Source organism: Oncorhynchus tshawytscha, linkage group LG10 (assembly GCF_018296145.1).
Source record: "Oncorhynchus tshawytscha isolate Ot180627B linkage group LG10, Otsh_v2.0, whole genome shotgun sequence".
In the NCBI taxonomy this organism is placed as follows: domain Eukaryota; kingdom Metazoa; phylum Chordata; class Actinopteri; order Salmoniformes; family Salmonidae; genus Oncorhynchus; species Oncorhynchus tshawytscha.
Genome location: NC_056438.1, coordinates 32243546 through 32261256, shown reverse-complemented (window position 1 = coordinate 32261256; position 17711 = coordinate 32243546). Strand labels below are relative to the sequence as shown.

Sequence of the window (17711 nt, the reverse complement as noted above, 5' to 3'; positions counted from 1 at the left end):
ATGGAGAGTGAAAAAAAAGAAGGAAGGGAAGTGCTGACAGAAGGTGCGTTTTGGTAAAAGGGGTAAATTGGTCATCAAAAAGAAAGGAGCACCACGCTTAATATACTTAATTAAAATGTCTTTATTTGTATGCCAAGTTCAATGGAAACAATAAGAATGTTAAGAATGGGATAAGAATGTTGCCAGCCAGTATGGCAATGGAACATTCAGAACAAAAGACTGGGTCGCGTCCATAGATACAGAACAAAAAGTCTCTGGCAACCGAACCAATATAGAATGAACGACCAGCTGGCTTGGGTAGCAACCCTAGATTTGTATTGGGACTATATCTTGTGGAAGGATGAAATGGTATGAATAAATTCATCAAAATAACATTGTTATTGAAAATGTGTCAGTCATTATTTGAATATGTTGGTAACCCGTTATAAAAGTGATAATGCCCTCGAAGCCGATGTTTGGAGGATATATTGGCACGGTTTGCCGGTCCTCAACTTCTTCTCGGTCATAACAGCACCCATGCTAATATATCCTCCAAACACAGGCTTCTCTGGCGTTATCACTTAAGTAACTACATCCTCAGTTTTCTGCTATCACAGCCATTACACTCTGTTACTGTTTTAAAGTCACCATTGGTCTCATGGTGAAATCCCTGAGCAGTTTCCTTCCTCTCCGGCAACTGAGTAAGGAAGGATGCCTGTGTCTTTGTAGTGAATTGTTGTATTGATCCAACAGCCAAAGTTGCTCCATGCCCAAAGGGATATTCTATGTCTGATTTTTTTTTTACCCATCTACTAATAGGTGCTTCTTTGTGAGGCATTGGAAAATCTCCCTGGCCTTTTTGGTAGAATCTGTGTTTGAAATTCACTGCTCGATTGAGGAACCGTACATATCATTGTACGTGTGGGGTACAGGGATGTCATGTTTAATACTATTAGTCCACACAACGTATGTGACTTGTTAATAAGCAAACGTTTACTCCTATAAGAATATTTTGAAGATACATACACAACGCAGAGACAGTGGACTAAAAGTCAATAGAGTACTAACGATCAATGGAAACAGTGTTTTTTTTCTGTAATAGGGGATTAATGCAGAGACATGGGAGGAATTTGTCTATATATTGAGTATGAAATAGGATACTTGTTATTTGGCCATTGGCCCAGTTTTATTGCAAGGAATTCTAATTGGTCAACCACAGGATTGGGCGGGGTTATAAAACTACACGCTGTCCCTTTGTTCTGTGGAGAGAAAACTGAGAGAGAATCACTGAGGACAGGGAAGGGACGACCATCGACCATCTACCTCTCAGAATAACATCTCTGATTTATCGTCTTCGAATAAACCTATTTTCCTCCCCCTGATTTGCTTATTAAAGAATAACATCAACTGCTAACACTCCTGAACTTATTTTGGCTTGCCATAACAAAGGGGTTGAATACTTATTGACTCAAGGCATTTCAGCTTTACATTTTTTATTAATTTGTAAAAAATGTCCACTTTGAAATTATGGGGTATAGTATGTGGGCCAGCAAAATCTCAATTTAATCAACTTTAAAATCAGGCTATACACAACAAAATGTGGAAAAAGTCAAGAGGTGTGAATACCTTCTGAAGGCACTGTATACTATACAACAGGGGAGAGAGGGTAGGGGGGTATCTTAAGGGGCATTACTTAGGGAGTTGATAGACGTTGGTGCACTGCAAGTCCAAGCAGCGGTGTCAATTTCTCTGACTAGAGCAGTTTGGTACAAAGCAAACTGCTGCAAACTCCAGTAATTTGCTTGCAAAAGGGTCTGGTAGCCAAATGCTATGACACTCTCGAAGTCATAAGCCTAACGCCTGCCCACACACAAACAACATGTCGGTGTGGCTAACACAGAGGAATGCATAGTATGCCTATTCAATAACATCCTTTTATGAAGAAAGACATCGCCCAAACGCCCTTATAAAAGACCTGTGTATGGAGTATATAGGGGTTGAATACTCACCTTGTCCTCTTTCAGTATGGGAAGTAAACAAAGTGAAAGAGGCTACAGCGTCCTTCGCTCCTCCGTAGCTGTATTTATCACAGAATCAGCTAGCTTTCACTCAGAGCATCTGAAAACCCACAGGGAGTGAGTATGGCAGCTAGCTAGCTGATTCTGTGATAAATACAGCTACGGAGGAGCGAAGGACGCTGTAGCCTCTCACTTTGTTTACTTCCCATACTGAAAGAGGACAAGGTGAGTAAACAGCCTCCCTGTGGGAGGTGTGAGCTAACACTAGAGCAAAGGCATGTAAGGAAGGACACACACACATAGATGTGTATTTGACACATAGAACAAGGCTGAGTAAGACAGTGGTAGTTGCAGCAGACACATTATCGAGTGCTGTCTGTGAACTAAGCAGTGAGTGAACAGGTCATTAACGCTGAGGCCTTTCTCTCCACACGGCAGGATCAACAAAGAAAAGCTCTGCAGGAACAACTGATGAGGCAGCAGGACAGGGTGTACTAGAAATCACTGTCCAGCACAGTAGGTGTACCTCGCTTTCTCGGTTGTGTGCACGTGTGTATGTGTGTGTGCGCGAGTGTGTATGTGTGTGTCATGAGAGAGAGAACAACAGAGGGAGGCAACAAATTATCATTATCAAAACGAATGGCATAACAAATGGCTAATGTGATGCATTAAGAGGATACACAGTCACATCTCCACTCTAGCTGGGCATCTCCCCTATCACCTCTTGGTCCTCTTCCCCTCCTCTCCTCCCTCCTCTCCCCCTGTCCTCCATCGTTTCTTATGGCAATCATAAGAATATTAGACCAGGGCAGGCCTCAATTTATCCATCCCTGCTCTTTCCATTTTCCCTTGACAGACTGACATCCGTTTTCACAGATCATTATTATCAATTGCAACATTGAGGCACACCGTGGTTCCTAACCCTGGAATTTGTCACCGTTGCGGACAAATATCATTCCGGCAACTCCATCAAAATGCAGTAACTCCTCGTTATGTACAAGTGGTGGTCACCACATGAATGACATCCCCTTTGTTATTATGTAATCGAGAGACAATTATTGTTTCAAGCGCCTCTGAATCTCAGCCAAGGAAAGACTTGAGACTTTTTTTTTTATATACTGAAAAAAATCCCGTAAGCCATTACGGGATATTCTCCTCTCTCTCTCTGCATGTTAAAATGTTCCTTTTTTAAAAATGTACCCAGTTTTTTCTCTCCCTGGCTAATGCAGCAGCAATCTTGGCAGTAAATCATGTTTCCATGTAATTACAATCAACACTCAACAAATGAATTGAAATTAATATTCATAGGAATTTCACTTGAATAGTCAAACGTTTGTTACATAATTAAAGGCCCAGAATGGGGTCCTATTTTTTTCACAGCAATAATGCTCTAAATTATGTTTAGATATCAAAACCTGGTCCAGCTCTACTCGCTTCGTTCCCAAAGGAACGATGTTGGGTCGTGCATGACAGTAATCTAAAGTCCCAATGCTTGAATGTGGTGGTGGTTTAAACAGCAAACGAATGAAGGGAACTTTATAGATGGATTAGATGACCGGAGTGCTATACTCTATGGAAATGAATTTTTCTGAGGAATTAAATTAAGTGATTGTGGCTAAATAAGAGGTGATTGTGAGATGGGGGGGAGAGAAACATTTGGGCAAAGAAAGCAGAGGAAAATTGAGTCCTGGTGACACCATTGTTTCATTTGAACTTTCCCGATAATAAAATGTAAAAACATTTTGGGAACAAAATAGAGTGCACACACACACACGCACACACACACACACACACAGACCCACATACAAACAAACAAGCAAACAAGCAAACACACACACACATAAACACACACACACACACTGCAACAGCCAGAGGGTTTGATGAGATTTTAAAAGAACCCAACGTTTCCATTCATTCTATCTCCTCTAAACGAATAAATAGAATTTCCAAACCACTTTTCTTCCTACTGTGCGGCAGCAGCGCCTGAGATGAAGAAAAAGAAAAACGACTTGTCCCGGCACGCCATGTGAAATCATGTTTGGTTTCTGAGTGCCAGAACCAATCTTCCTCGCTTCCTCGCTCCCTCCCAGGGTCCAGGGCGTAAAAGGGATCTGTCTAGCAGTGTCATAAGTGGAGAGAGCCAGGGGAAAATAAAGTAGAATTCCCCTGGGGCTCTCCGCCCTCCTTCCCTCCATCCCTTCTTTCTTCCCTCCGTTCTGACTTCAGGGTGCTGTTTGTGTGATGGCGAGAGATATATCACACCGCCGCGGCGTTAGAGAAACAGACAGTGGGTGAGATGGAGGAAACGGCTTCCCTCCTCGGGTCATGTGGCATGAGGTCAAGACCTCTCGCTGCCGGTTGGCCAATTTGAATGAACGCTGGCAGTCATTAACCCTGACCTAAAGCGGTGGAGTGACACCCCATTCCTTCTCACTCTACCCTGACCCCTCTTTCACCACGCCAGCTCCCCCACGTTCACGTCCCCCCTAGCTTAGTGATGACTGGGCCACACATCGTATTCCCACAAACACACACACACACACACACACACATGCTCACACACACACTGATATGGATGGATGAATGGACACATGCATACTGCACCCCATGCTGTGTAAGGCTTGCTTGAGGGGGGTTGAGCTACAAATGCATGGCTTTCATTTCTAGTTAGCGTTAGCTTTTTTTTATCTCTTCCAGACGCAGGCCCTGGCTATCACTATGGGGTCTCTGACTGACTCTCTGCCTGTACGAGTGATTGAAAGCCGGTCATGACAGCCACGGGTGATTGAATGCCTCAGTCATTCAAGCCGAATGAACACACTAAACAAAACGATTGAGCCACAGGGAGATACTGTGGTCAGACTAGTTCCTAAGACTAAAGTCAAAACACATATCAGCCAACTGGTTACATGCTTTACTGGAGCCAATAAGAAAGATGTTTTGTTGTGCAGTTCCCGTCAATAACGTATGACCTTCACAGACTTGAAGTCCCTAACTGAAAGAGCTGAATGGTTGTCGGGAATGGTTGATTTGTTCCTGATTTGATCGATGTTTTTTATCTCAGTCGAACTTGGAATGAATGAATAGCAGATTGTCTAGACGTGAATATGTTTCTGTTCTGTATTCTTAGCGGTACCACCAACACCAATCAATAGGAACTAATTGTTATTTAGGAATGTTACTTAAGGCGTATGTGTGTGTGTGTGTGTGTCTGTCTGTCTGTTTATCTGTGTTTTACCTTGAACATCTGTTGTTATACTGCTATGATAAACCTCCAAATCTTTCTGACTCCCACACGCCATGCTTGTTCAAGTCAATAAGGCACGTGAGCAAGGGCCTGATTCTTCGGGCGGTGTTCGGCGGGCGACGTCACTGGCCATCTAGCCATCGCCGATCCACTTTTCATTTTCCATTTGTTTTGTCTTTGTCTTACACACCTGGTTTCAATTCCCCAATTACTTGTTCATTATTTAACCCTCTGTTCCCCCATGTTTGTTTGTGAGTAATTGTTTATTTGTATTGCAGTCCGTATTTGTGGCCTTGTATTTTTACGACGCGTATTGTTTTATTATTGAGTACAATTGCTTTCATTACTCATATCTGCTGTCCTGAGCCTGACTCATCTCACCAGATACACACAGACGCATTACAGAGGGGGTGGTTGAAGGAAGAGAGAGAAGGATATGGAGGAAGAAGTATTGAGAAAAAGTGATGCAGGGATATGTTTGGAGAGAAAAAAGAGAGACATGGAGGGTGAGTGAGAGAAAAAGAGGGATAGAGAGAAGAGGAGTGAGTGACACATTAGTGTGGTCATGATTACCAGAAGTGACAGTCGGTAATTAAGTCGCCATGTTTAATTTGTCATGGGTAACCTGCAAGTGATCCCCCCCCATACCCAGCCACCTGAGACTTACACAGGAAGTGCGGCAACATGTTGGTGAATGAGCTTGTTTGAGTTAAAAAATATTATCTAGACAAAGTAAAGTAATACAAAGTCACAATCATCACATTTTCTACTTTTGTTACATGAATCCGATGCACTACGTGTGCCTGCCTGAGTGTAGATAACTTGTGACTTGATGAGCAGGGGTCAGGTTCTGTTTGGGTGCTATTCTGTGACATAACTTAATTACTAGCCTCCTGGCTAACCCGGGAAACAATCTGAGTTTAACTCATCTCAAGCCTCAGCGAGCCTGGAGGGATGGATACAGATACCTCAACACGGTCTACTCTTCACCTGCTTTGAAGGAGCCCTGAGGAGAGTAGGGTAGAAGGGTAGAGGCCAGCTTTGGGTGGTTGGGATGGAAGCAAGGGAGTAAAGGAACTCTGAGGTTAGGGCAGGTTGGGGTGTGGTTAGGAGGGTGTGAGGTGCTGTCTTGTTATCCTAGCCGCCGAGGGAATCTCAAGTATCTTGTTGCCAGTGAATGATAGTGTTGACCCCGTCACACTTTGTTTCTCCTATTTTACCTCCACTCTTCTACATCCCCTCCTTTTTTCTTCTCTTCTTCCAACCCTCCTCTTCCACACACATTTCGTCCACCCCAGGTCTGCTTCGTTCTAAGCAAACACCAAAAGAAAAAGCCACGAAAACATTTTAAAACGCGCAAAAAAAAAAGAGAAAGAGAAAACGCAAGACAAGATAAAAGAGGCACCTATATATATATATATATATATATATATATGTTTTTTTTTTTTAAACAGACCGGTGTCTTGTTCCAGACTTTGGCATCCGAGTCAAAAGAAATACATAAAAGTGTTTTCTGTTTTAACTTCAGTGGATCGAAAAAGTGTTCAGAGACAGACAGGCTTTCAGAAGCATTGATGCATAAGTCTTTTCAGTCATAGACTCTCTCACCTGTCCAGTGTCCAGTATCTCTGTGATCACGCATTGTGGCCTTTCACACCCAGACTTGGCAGGTGGTTCCGATTTGCTCAGTGAAAGGCCACAGGTTGTACCAACGTTTATAGAACAAAACTTTCGAATGAACTTTGCGATTCTCGCAGAGGTTAGGACTTTCAAAGGAGAGTCTGTCTCTAAATCAAAAGACAACTGAATGATGCTAGTTATTTTTTCTCTTCGACTAACCCATTACGTTTTTATCATATGGTTGTTTCATGATCTAATAGCATGTGATCGATTGCATGCCCTTGAACTATGTTATTATTTCTACTAGTGTGGCTCCCTTGGAGGTCTTTATGGACCATTTATCACCTTGTTTAGCTGGGTAAATGTATAATTAAATATAACATCCCCGGGTTAGCAATGGAGGCTTAGAGAATTCAAACAGACAGTGGCCCCAACATGAAGGTCTGGGTAATCTGGTAGGAGAGGGGAGAGGGGGGACAGGGGGTCTTTGTCACAAAGTTGTCGCCATCCAACAGTGTTCCACCATGGGTGTTTGCTTTGCTGGAAAAATCCTCAGTCAATCAGCCTTGTGCCTTGGGAGACACGTTAGGGAGGGAGAGAAGGAGGAAGCGAGAGGGAGGCACAGGCAGCCAAAGTTAAAGCAAAAGACGGAGAGAGAAAGAGAGCTGTTCCCATCTCCAAACTCTGTTTATTCCTTTTTTTATTCCCTCTGTTCTCTTGTTGTTTGGTTGCCGTGTGTTTAAGGCCTCCTGTCTTTGGAGGAGAGCCACAGCTAGCCACTAGACAGACAGACAGACAGACACGTACCAGGGGGTCACAGAATTAAAGAGAGAAAAAAAAGGAAAGATCACACATGGTTACTTTCCCAAAGTCTGTGGCTAAACTTATAATTGCTCTTCAATTGGGGGATTAGGCCACTGCTGTAACAGAGATACTATTCTGAGGGGACGCCTTTCCGCCTTCAAAAGATGATCCAACCTCTGACCTGAGCTGAATGGGAAAGTAGAACTGTTTTCAGAGGGAGAAGGGGCGTTTCACTTTTGAGTGGCAATGGATTAAGATAGCTAGTATCGCTAACAAATACATACAGTATTTATGGAGATTCTTCTATATTGCTCGGTGCATATTAGTCATACATTGAAACATTGAGTGAGATGATTGATAGGGATGGGTGATATAGGGAGGTACAAGGACACATTAGGATTTAGAGGGTTAAGTATGTTTTTCAAAATGCATGAAGGAGGTCTATTGGTCACACCAATAGACCTCCCCCAATAGGGGACCAGGGTATTTTCTTTCAAACTCACAATCTATCCATGCCTTGTCAATCAATGATTATCTATTACAGTTATCTAATATGAATGGATATGGTGCTCTTGTCTCTGTACTGTATTCAATCTGAAAAGGTGCCTAAGCTAAGACAAGTACTGGCACGGACAAGTCTGGCTACCAATCCCAACGCTCATATTACAAAATGTGACATTAGTTATTGTTTGTATACTGTTGAGTGACCTGTTACTTGAACTGTATGTGTGCAACCTCATATATGTCCACATGTGTTTTTTTATGCCTGTCTATCCACATTTGTGTACTACGGTGCATGCATGCGTGCCTCTGTCATGTCACATGTTCGACACGTCCGTCTCAGTGTCCTGCTTAGGTGTTGTGTGTGCGTGTGTGTGTGTGTTTGGTTTTACTGTCCTTGTGGGGACAAGAAGATAGTAAAACAAGGAACATTCCAACAAGTGGGGACATTTTCCAGGTCCCCACAAGGGAAAGTATATTTTAGGCTTAGGGGTTAGGTTAAGGGTTACCATTATGGTTAGGGTTAGTGGATAGGTTTATGAGTTACGGTTAGGTTTAGGGTTAGGGTTAGGAGGTTAGGATTAAGGTTAGGGTTATGGGTTAGGGTTAGGTTCAAGGTTAGGTGTTGGGGAAAATATGACTTTGAATGGGAATGAATTGTTTGGTCCCCATAACGGTAGTAAAACGTGAGTGTGTGTGTGTGTGTGTGTGTGTGTGTGTGTGTGTGTGTGTGTGTGTGTGTGTGTGTGTGTGTGTGTGTGTGTGTGTGTGTGTGTGTGTGTGTGCATGTGTGTGTGTGTGTACAGTAGGAACACCATCACGGTTGCAAACACTGCAGCTGACAATTGACACACTACTATTAGTGTGTGACAGGCCTCATCCTCATGATAACATTAGCGCGTTGTGATACGGGACTGGGCGTCAGCAGAAAGCATGGCGATGGCAACATTAAGAGTCAAGATGACCATTTATAGCAGTAAATATGGCTGCTCAATTGTAAATGCCAAACAACCAAACACATGGACAACGGGATTCTGAGTCACAAGACAGGTAGACAAAATATTGCCCCCTTCTGACTTTGCTGTCTATGTTAAACTTCTCTGAGACCAGTACACAGAGTCCTCTGTGTTCCCATTTCACTGATCCCAGAACAGCTGTGTGTATTCTAATCTCGTTAAGAGAAGGCAGAGAGAGAGGGAATGAGAGAGAGAGAGAGAGAGAGAGAGAGAGAGAGAGAGAGAGAGAGAGAAAAAGAAAGAGAGCGAGAGAGAGATTTAGAGTTTGAAAAACGTGGATTTCTTGGCAAAGATATACACAAGATACTACCGTCCACAACGTAACCTTCACTCCAAATCAAAACTCCAAACCTACAGCCTGATTTTGGACAAAATTACCTGGAAGGATTCCTACTACCAGAGATTCTTATTTCCAAGCAATACACAAATGCTCTGGTAAACAAACAACAGAAACCTGAAAACACCATCTAACCTTGAACTGAGTGAGTAATGTTTAGTCTGAAGCTACTATTAAAGCCAAGATGAAAAATACATTACAATTATATATTTGAATTTATAAGGACTGAATGCTAAGTTAAGGCTAACAAACTTAACATATCTGAGGGCAAATTCAGTTAGCACTGAGGTATGAAGTGAGTGGTGTCAAAGCCCTTGAGCAACAACAATGGTAGGAGAGTTTCACAGTCTACCCCACCCAAACGAGGAGGCCTTGAAGCCCCCTCCCGCTGTTCAGAGGTCTTTAAAATACAGTACCCTATGGATGTAAAAAATGAGAAGTCACGAAAAGAGTAAAAGAATAAGCTACTTGTGGAAAATCAAGAGACACTTTTTGCTCACTATTATACAAATGGGAACATTAGCAACTTCATCTTCCACACAGACAATCCCCTGGCATGGAGCAGTGCTATATTAACACACAAACCCTCTGTTAAGGGTGGAAACTCAGGATACTAGACAAAGAGGACTCTGAGTCAGCCAATGTCAACCTGTACAATTCTGGAACAGTACAGGGCAACCCCAAACAGTTTCAGCTGGACTTTCACATAATCAAAGAGCTAGCTCAGCAGGATAAGCTCTCTCTTGAGAAAGATACCCCCACCCTGAGCGTGTCAGCCTAGACCTCTTCATTATACAACCCCACAGACAAGCAACCCCAAGCGGAAAGTCTACCTCCCAGCACCGAGCACTACACACTCATTGTATTGAAGGATACATTCACCCAGATAGAGGTAAGGCAGGTGGAGCTTGAACAGCAGGTGAACACACTTCAGAGGTTATCTCCACTCTGCTATCACGAAAAGACTTCCACCCTGCTTCCATACAGCAGGTAAATGCAAGTATTTCCTGTGACTGTGCCTCAAAACCAAATGTCTACCTGGCCCGTCACTCCACCCTGGAGTTGAACAGTCTTTACAACCAGGTCCACCTATGCAAGGCAGCAGTGCCCACTTTCGCCTGGAACCTAAAGGACATTGCCACCAACCGCAGCCCCAACACCTCACAGAGATCAACAGACACCCCACCCAGACCAGCGAGACCACCCCCCTCCCCACACATAGAGGACCCACGCCAAGAGGACCTACATCCAGACCACAGCACCACCAGCCACATCCACACCCCCACCCCAACCAATCAACACCCCCCAAAGCCAACCATGCCCACACTCCATTTAGGTACCCTCAGATCAGGCCTATGCCCATCCTGCCAACCCCATTCCCCCCACTCCCGCAAAGAGGGCCTCAACATGAAAGTCACACATACGCCCAGGACGTGAGCAGGCAAATAGGCCCAACCCCCACTCTTACACTTGCCCAAACCAATAGCATGTACCAAATGCTCATCAGGCTCTGCTCACACTTACTGGTCTGAAGCCAAACCACACAACTAACAACATTGGACACTTTTTGGAACAAAAAGCCTTCACTATCTCATCCTGGAATATCCAAGGCTTGAGGTCATCTGCCTTTGGCCTAAAGAGCAGGAACCTGGACTTCACCAAAGAAATAGGAAATACAGACATTGTCAAGAAACAGACAAGAAACATTGATGGACCCACTGGTTGCTCTCTAGGTTATAGAGAGCTGGTAGTCCCATCCACCAAACTACCAGGTGTGAAACAGGGAAGGGACTCAGGGGGTATGCTAATTTGGTATAGAGTAGACCTAACTTACTCTATTCAATTATTCAAAACAGGAACATTTTACATTTGGCTAGAAATTCAAAAGGAAATAATCTCAACAGAGAAAAATGTCCTCCTGTGTGCTACCTATATCCCCCAACTACACTCCCCATGTTATAATGAAGACAGTTTCTCCATCCTGGAGGGGGAAATCAATAATTTCCAGGCCCAGGGAAATGTGCTCTTCTGTGGCAACCTAGATGCCAGAACTGGACAAGAACCTGACACCCTCAGTACACAAGGGGACCAACACTTACTTGAAGGTGACAGCATTCCCTCCCCCATATGCCCCCTTAGGCACAATGACGACAACATAACCAAACATGCTCTGACGCAAGCTGGGTATGTACATTGTCAGTGGTAGGCTTTGAGGGGACTCCTACTGTACATACACCTATAGCTAATCTCTTGGCATTAGTACTGTAGACTACTTTATCACTGACCTCAACCCAGAGTCTCTCAGAGCGTTCACAGTCAGCCCACTGACACCCCTTTTAGATCACAGCAAATTCACGGTCTACTTGGACAGAGCAATACCCAATCATGAGGCATCAAATCCAAAGGAACTGAATAATATAAAAAAATGCAATAGATGGAAGTAATGTGGAAACCACCAGAAAACAATTAGGCAACAACAAATTCAATCCCTTTTAAACAAATTATTGGACAAAACGTTTCACTATAATAGTGAAGGTGTAAACTTGCCAGTAGAAAATTTAAACAGTATATTTGACCTCTCAGCTTCCCTATCAAATCTAAAAAATGTCAAACAGAAAACAAAATAAAATTAATTAACAACAATGACAAATGGTTTGATGAAGAATGCAACAACCTACGAAAGAAATTGAGAAACATATCCAACCAAAAACATATGAGCCAGAAAACCCGAGCCTACATCTTCACTATGGTTATTCACTAAAACAATACAGAAATACACTATGGAAAAAGAATGAACAGCACATCAAAAATCAGCTCATTATAATTGAAGAATCCACAGACTCTAACCACTTCAGGGAAAATTGGAAAACACTAAACAAACAACAACACGAAGAGTTATCTATCCAAATGGAGATCTATGGGTAAACCACTTCTCCAATCTTTTTGGCCCTATAACAAAGAACACATATCAAAAACATATACAGTGGGGCAAAAAAGTATTTAGTCAGCCACCAATTGTGCAAGTTCTCCCACTTAAAAAGATGAGAGAGGCCTGTAATTTTCATCATAGGTACACTTCACCTATGACAGACAAAATGAGAAGAAACTAAATCCAGAAAATCACATTGTAGGATTGTTAATGAATTTATTTACAAATTATGGTGGAAAATAAGTATTTAGTCAACAACAAAAGTTAATCTATTATTTATGCCCTTGCTGATGGAAGGAGGTTTTCACTCAAAATCTCACGATACATGGCCCCATTCATTCTTTCCTTTACACGGATCAGTCGTCCTGGTCCGTTTGCAGAAAAACAGCCCCAAAGCATGATGTTTCCACCCCCATGCTTCACAGTAGGTATGGTGTTCTTTGGATGCAACTCAGCATTCTTTGTCCTCCAAACACGACGAGTTGAGTTTTTACCAAAAAGTTATATTTTGGTTTCATCTGACCATATGACATTCTCCCAATCTTCTTCTGGATCATCCAAATGCTCTCTAGCAGACTTCAGACGGGCCTGGACATGTACTGGCTTAAGCAGGGGGACACGTCTGGCACTGCAGGATTTGAGTCCTTGGCGACGTAGTGTGTTACTGATGGTAGGCTTTGTTACTTTGGTCCCAGCTCTCTGCAGGTCATTCACTAGGTCCCCCCGAGTGGTTCTGGGATTTTTGCTCACCGTTCTTGTGATCATTTTGACCCCACGGGGTGCGATCTTGCGTGGAGCCCCAGATCGAGGGAGATTATCAGTGGTCTTGTATGTCTTCCATTTCTTAATAATTGCTCCCACAGTTGATTTCTTCAAACCAAGCTGCTTACCTATTGCAGATTCAGTCTTCCCAGCCTGGTGCAGGTCTACAATTTTGTTTCTGGTGTCCTTTGACAGCTCTTTGGTTTTGGCCATAGTGGAGTTTGGAGTGTGACTGTTTGAGGTTGTGGACAGGTGTCTTTTATACTGATAACAGGTGTCTTTTATACTTTATACTGATAAGTTCAAACAGGTGCCATTAATACAGGTAACGAGTGGAGGACAGAGGAACCTCTTAAAGAAGAAGTTACAGGTCTGTGAGAGCCAGAAATCTTGCTTGTTTGTAGGTGACCAAATACTTATTTTCCACCATAATTTGCAAATAAATGTATTAAAAATCCTACAATGTGATTTTCTGGATTTTTTTTCTCATTTTGTCTGTCATAGTTGAAGTGTACCTATGAACATTACAGGCCTCTCTCATCTTTTTAAGTGGGAGAACTTGCACAATTGGTGGCTGACTAAATACTTGTTTGCCCCACTGTACATGGTCAAATCTTAGAATCAGCTATTAAAGACTTCCAGAACCCACTGGATTCTCCAATTACTTTGAATGAACTACATGACAAATCTTCCAAACCAAAAAGGTCTATGGTGTTGATGGTATCCTCAATGAAATGATAAAATATACAGACAACAAATTCAAATTGTCTATACTTAATCTCTTCAACATCATCCTCTGGCATATTCCCTAATATTTGGAACCAAGGACTGATCACCCCAATCTACAAAAGTGGAGACAAATTTGACCCCAATAAATACTGTGGGATATGCCTCAACGGCAACCTTTGGAAAATCCTCTGCATTATCATTAACAGTAGAGTCGTACATTTTCTCAGAGAAAACAATGTACTGAGCAAATGTCAAATTGGCTTTTTACAAAATTACTGTACGACAGACCACGTATTTACCCTGCACACCCTAATTGACAAACAAACAAACCAAAACAAAGGAAACATCTTCTCATGCTTTGTTGATTTAATAAAAAGCTTTCGATGCAATTTGGCTTAGGGCCTGCTATACAAATTGATGGAAATTGGTGTTGGGGGGAAAACTTACGACGTTATAAAATCCATGTACACAAACAACAAGTATGTGGTTAAAATTGGCAAAAAACACACACATTTCTTTCCACAGGGCAGGGGGGTGAGACAGGGACGCAGCTTTAGCCCTCTTCAACATATATATCAACGAATTGGTGAGGGCACTAAAATAGTCTGCAACACCCGGCCTCACCCTACTAGAATCTGAAGTCAAATGTCTACTGTTTGCTGATGATCTGGTGCTTCTGTCCTCAGCCAAGGAGGGCCTACAGCAGCACTTAGATCTTCTGCACAGATTATGTCAGACCTGGGCCCTGACAGTAAATCTCAGTAAGACAAAAAATAATTGTGTTCCAAAAAAGGTCCAGTTGCCAGGACCACAAATACAATTTCCATCTAGACACCATTGCCCTAGAGCACACACAAAACTATACATACCTCAGGCTAAACATCAGCGCCACAGTTAACTTCCACAAAGCTGTGAACGATCTGAGAGACAAGGCAAGAAGGGCCTTCTGTGCCATCAAAAGGAACATAACATTTGACATACCAATTAGGATCCGGCTGAAAATACTTAAATCAGTTATAGAACCCATTGCCCTTTATGGTTGTGAGGTCTGGGGTCCGCTCACCAAAACATTATTCGCAAAATGGGACAAACACTAAATTGAGACTCCGCAGGCAGAATTCTGCAAAAATATCCTCTGTGTATAACGTAAAACACCAAATAATGCATACCCGCTAACGATCAAAATCCAGAAAAAAAGCTGTTAAATTCTACAACCACCTAAAACGTAGCGATTCCCAAACAATAGCAAAGCCATCACCTACAGCTAAATGAACCTGGAGACGAGCCCCATAAGCAAGCTGATCCTGGGGCTCAGTTCACAAACACAAACAGACCCAACAGAGCCCCAGGACAGCAATACAACAAGACCCAATCAAATCATGAGAAAAAAATAAAAAAGCTATTTGGCCCTAAACAGAGAGTACACAGTGACAGAATACCTGGCCACTGTGACTGACCCAAATTTAAGGAAAGTGTTGACTATGTACAGACTCAGTGTGCATAGCCTTGATATTGAGAAAGGTTAACGAAGGCAGACCTGGCTCTCAAGAGAAGACAGGCTATGTGCACACTGCCCACAAAATGAGGTGGAAACTGAGCTGCACTTCCTAACCTGCGAAATGTATGAGCATATTAGAGACACACATTTCCCTGAGATTACACAGAACCACAAAGAATATGAAAACAAATCCAATTTTGATAAACTCCCATATCTATTGGGTGAAATGTCTTTATTCTTTTGGAACTTTTGTGAGTGTAATGTTTACTGTTAATTTTTTCTTGTTTATTTAACTTGCTTTAGCAATGTAAACATGCTAATAAAGCCCCTTAAATTGACATTGTATTGAAATTGATAGAGAGAGAGAGAGAAAGAGAAAGAGAAAAGGCTAGTGTAAAGTGCTTTACCCACTAGCTTTAACAAGACTATTAAATGGCTCTTTATTTACCATCCAGTGTCACTGATGACAGATAACCTGTATTTAAGGGAACAGGGGTGGGATCCAAAAAGTCTATGTGTGGGGAAAGAGAGAGAGAGAGAGCGAGAGAGAGAGTGTGTGTGTGAGAGAGAGTGTGTGTGAGAGAGAGAGTGTGTGTGAGAGAGAGTGTGTGTGAGAGAGAGAGTGTGTGTGTGTGAGAGAGAGTGTGTGTGAGAGAGAGTGTGTGTGTGTGTGTGTGTGAGAGAGAGTGTGTGTGTGTGTGAGAGAGAGAGTGTGTGTGAGAGAGAGAGTGTGTGAGAGAGAGTGTGTGTGAGAGAGAGTGTGTGTGTGTGAGAGAGAGAGTGTGTGCGTGTGAGAGAGAGAGTGTGTGAGTGTGAGAGAGAGAGAGAGAGAAAAAATCTGATTCACTTCTTATTGAGTATTGATGCAGGCATGGATCATAAATGTAAGAAGGTGTATGGGTTGGTTTGTTCTTCTATCCTTCTGTGGACCTACTATCCACAAGTGTCCCCACAAGGAAAGTAAAACAAGGAAAAATGTCCCACATCCCCATGAGAACAAAGGCTATTTTAAGATTAGGGGTTAGGTTTAGGGTTAGGGTTAGGAGTTAGGTTTAGGTTTATAGCTTGGGTTATTGGTTACGGGTTAGGATTATGGTAAGGGTTAGGGTTAGGTTTAGGGTTTGGGGTTAGGAGAAATAGGATTTTTTAGAATAACATATGTGTGTGTGTGTGTGTGTGTGTGACAGGTTAAAGGAAATATTCATAGCCTGTTATACATTAAAAAGTATTTGTAAGTTCATAGTATGTGAGGATCTTAAAACATGTAAGGTTAAAAAGATCATGCATTCAGTATTAGTTGATAGAGATTGATAACATTCATATAATTGTGTTAAAGTTCAAATCCGTCAAGCGTACAAAGGGTACGAATTGTGAGAGTAATGTGTAAACGTTATATTGATGACATTATTTTGTGGTGCCTAAAAGTGTTAATCTGTGATCTACTAACTGCTCTTAATCAATGAGCCTGAGATCGATTGCTCTGGTCTCCACGCATATTCCCTGGGAAATCGCGGTCTTTTCTCATTGCACTAAAAGTTGAATTGAGAAAACAACACCGTATCACTCTCGTGATTATTTCTCCCCCTTTTTCAGGGGCGTAACCTGTGTGTGTGTGTGTGCGTGTTTGCATAACTACTTGCGTGTGCGTCTGTGCGGGTGTGTTTGTGGATCCTGTAGGCATAATTTGTCATTCCATACAGTTTTGATTCTCCTGCCCATTTCACAGAGGATCAAACCACTAGGGGGAGTGTGTCTTTATCTTCATTAAAATCAACGTCAATACCCGGGCACCAGTATAATTTAGTGTGATGCGCCATCCACACTCACACTGCCGCAATGCTGTGAGACTAGCTAGGGGCTATATCACCAGAGAAACCTCATAAACCACCACCACCAAACGTCCTTAACAAAACACATTCATTTTCCTCCTCCTCAACGACCTAATATCCCATCCTCCCGCTTCTGACAGAGACAATTATGATACAAGCGTTTAAGAAAACAATTATTACAAATGAGTAATTAACCACTAATGTTTGAGCAAATAAACACAGACAGAGAGAGGGAGAGCAGTAGGCCCAGGGCGATGGAGGGAGGAGGAAGGGAAGATTAGTACAGCCTGCGCACCACACCATGTTGGTCATTACACTGAAGGGGCGATGAGAGTGACGAGCCTACTGGCTTGAAAAACACACACACACAAGAAGGCTCAACTGGGCAACAGGGTGTGTGCAACGCAAGCAGAGTATAGTGTGCTCTCTCTGTCATGCTCTA

General features: G+C 42.6%; 1 protein-coding gene across 3 annotated transcripts in view; it reads right to left on the bottom strand.

Annotated features, from left to right (window-relative positions):
- Positions 1-17711, bottom strand: part of pcdh7b (protocadherin 7b) — a 207696-nt gene that overhangs the window by 115216 nt on the left and 74769 nt on the right. The gene's annotated exons all lie outside the window — the stretch shown is intronic.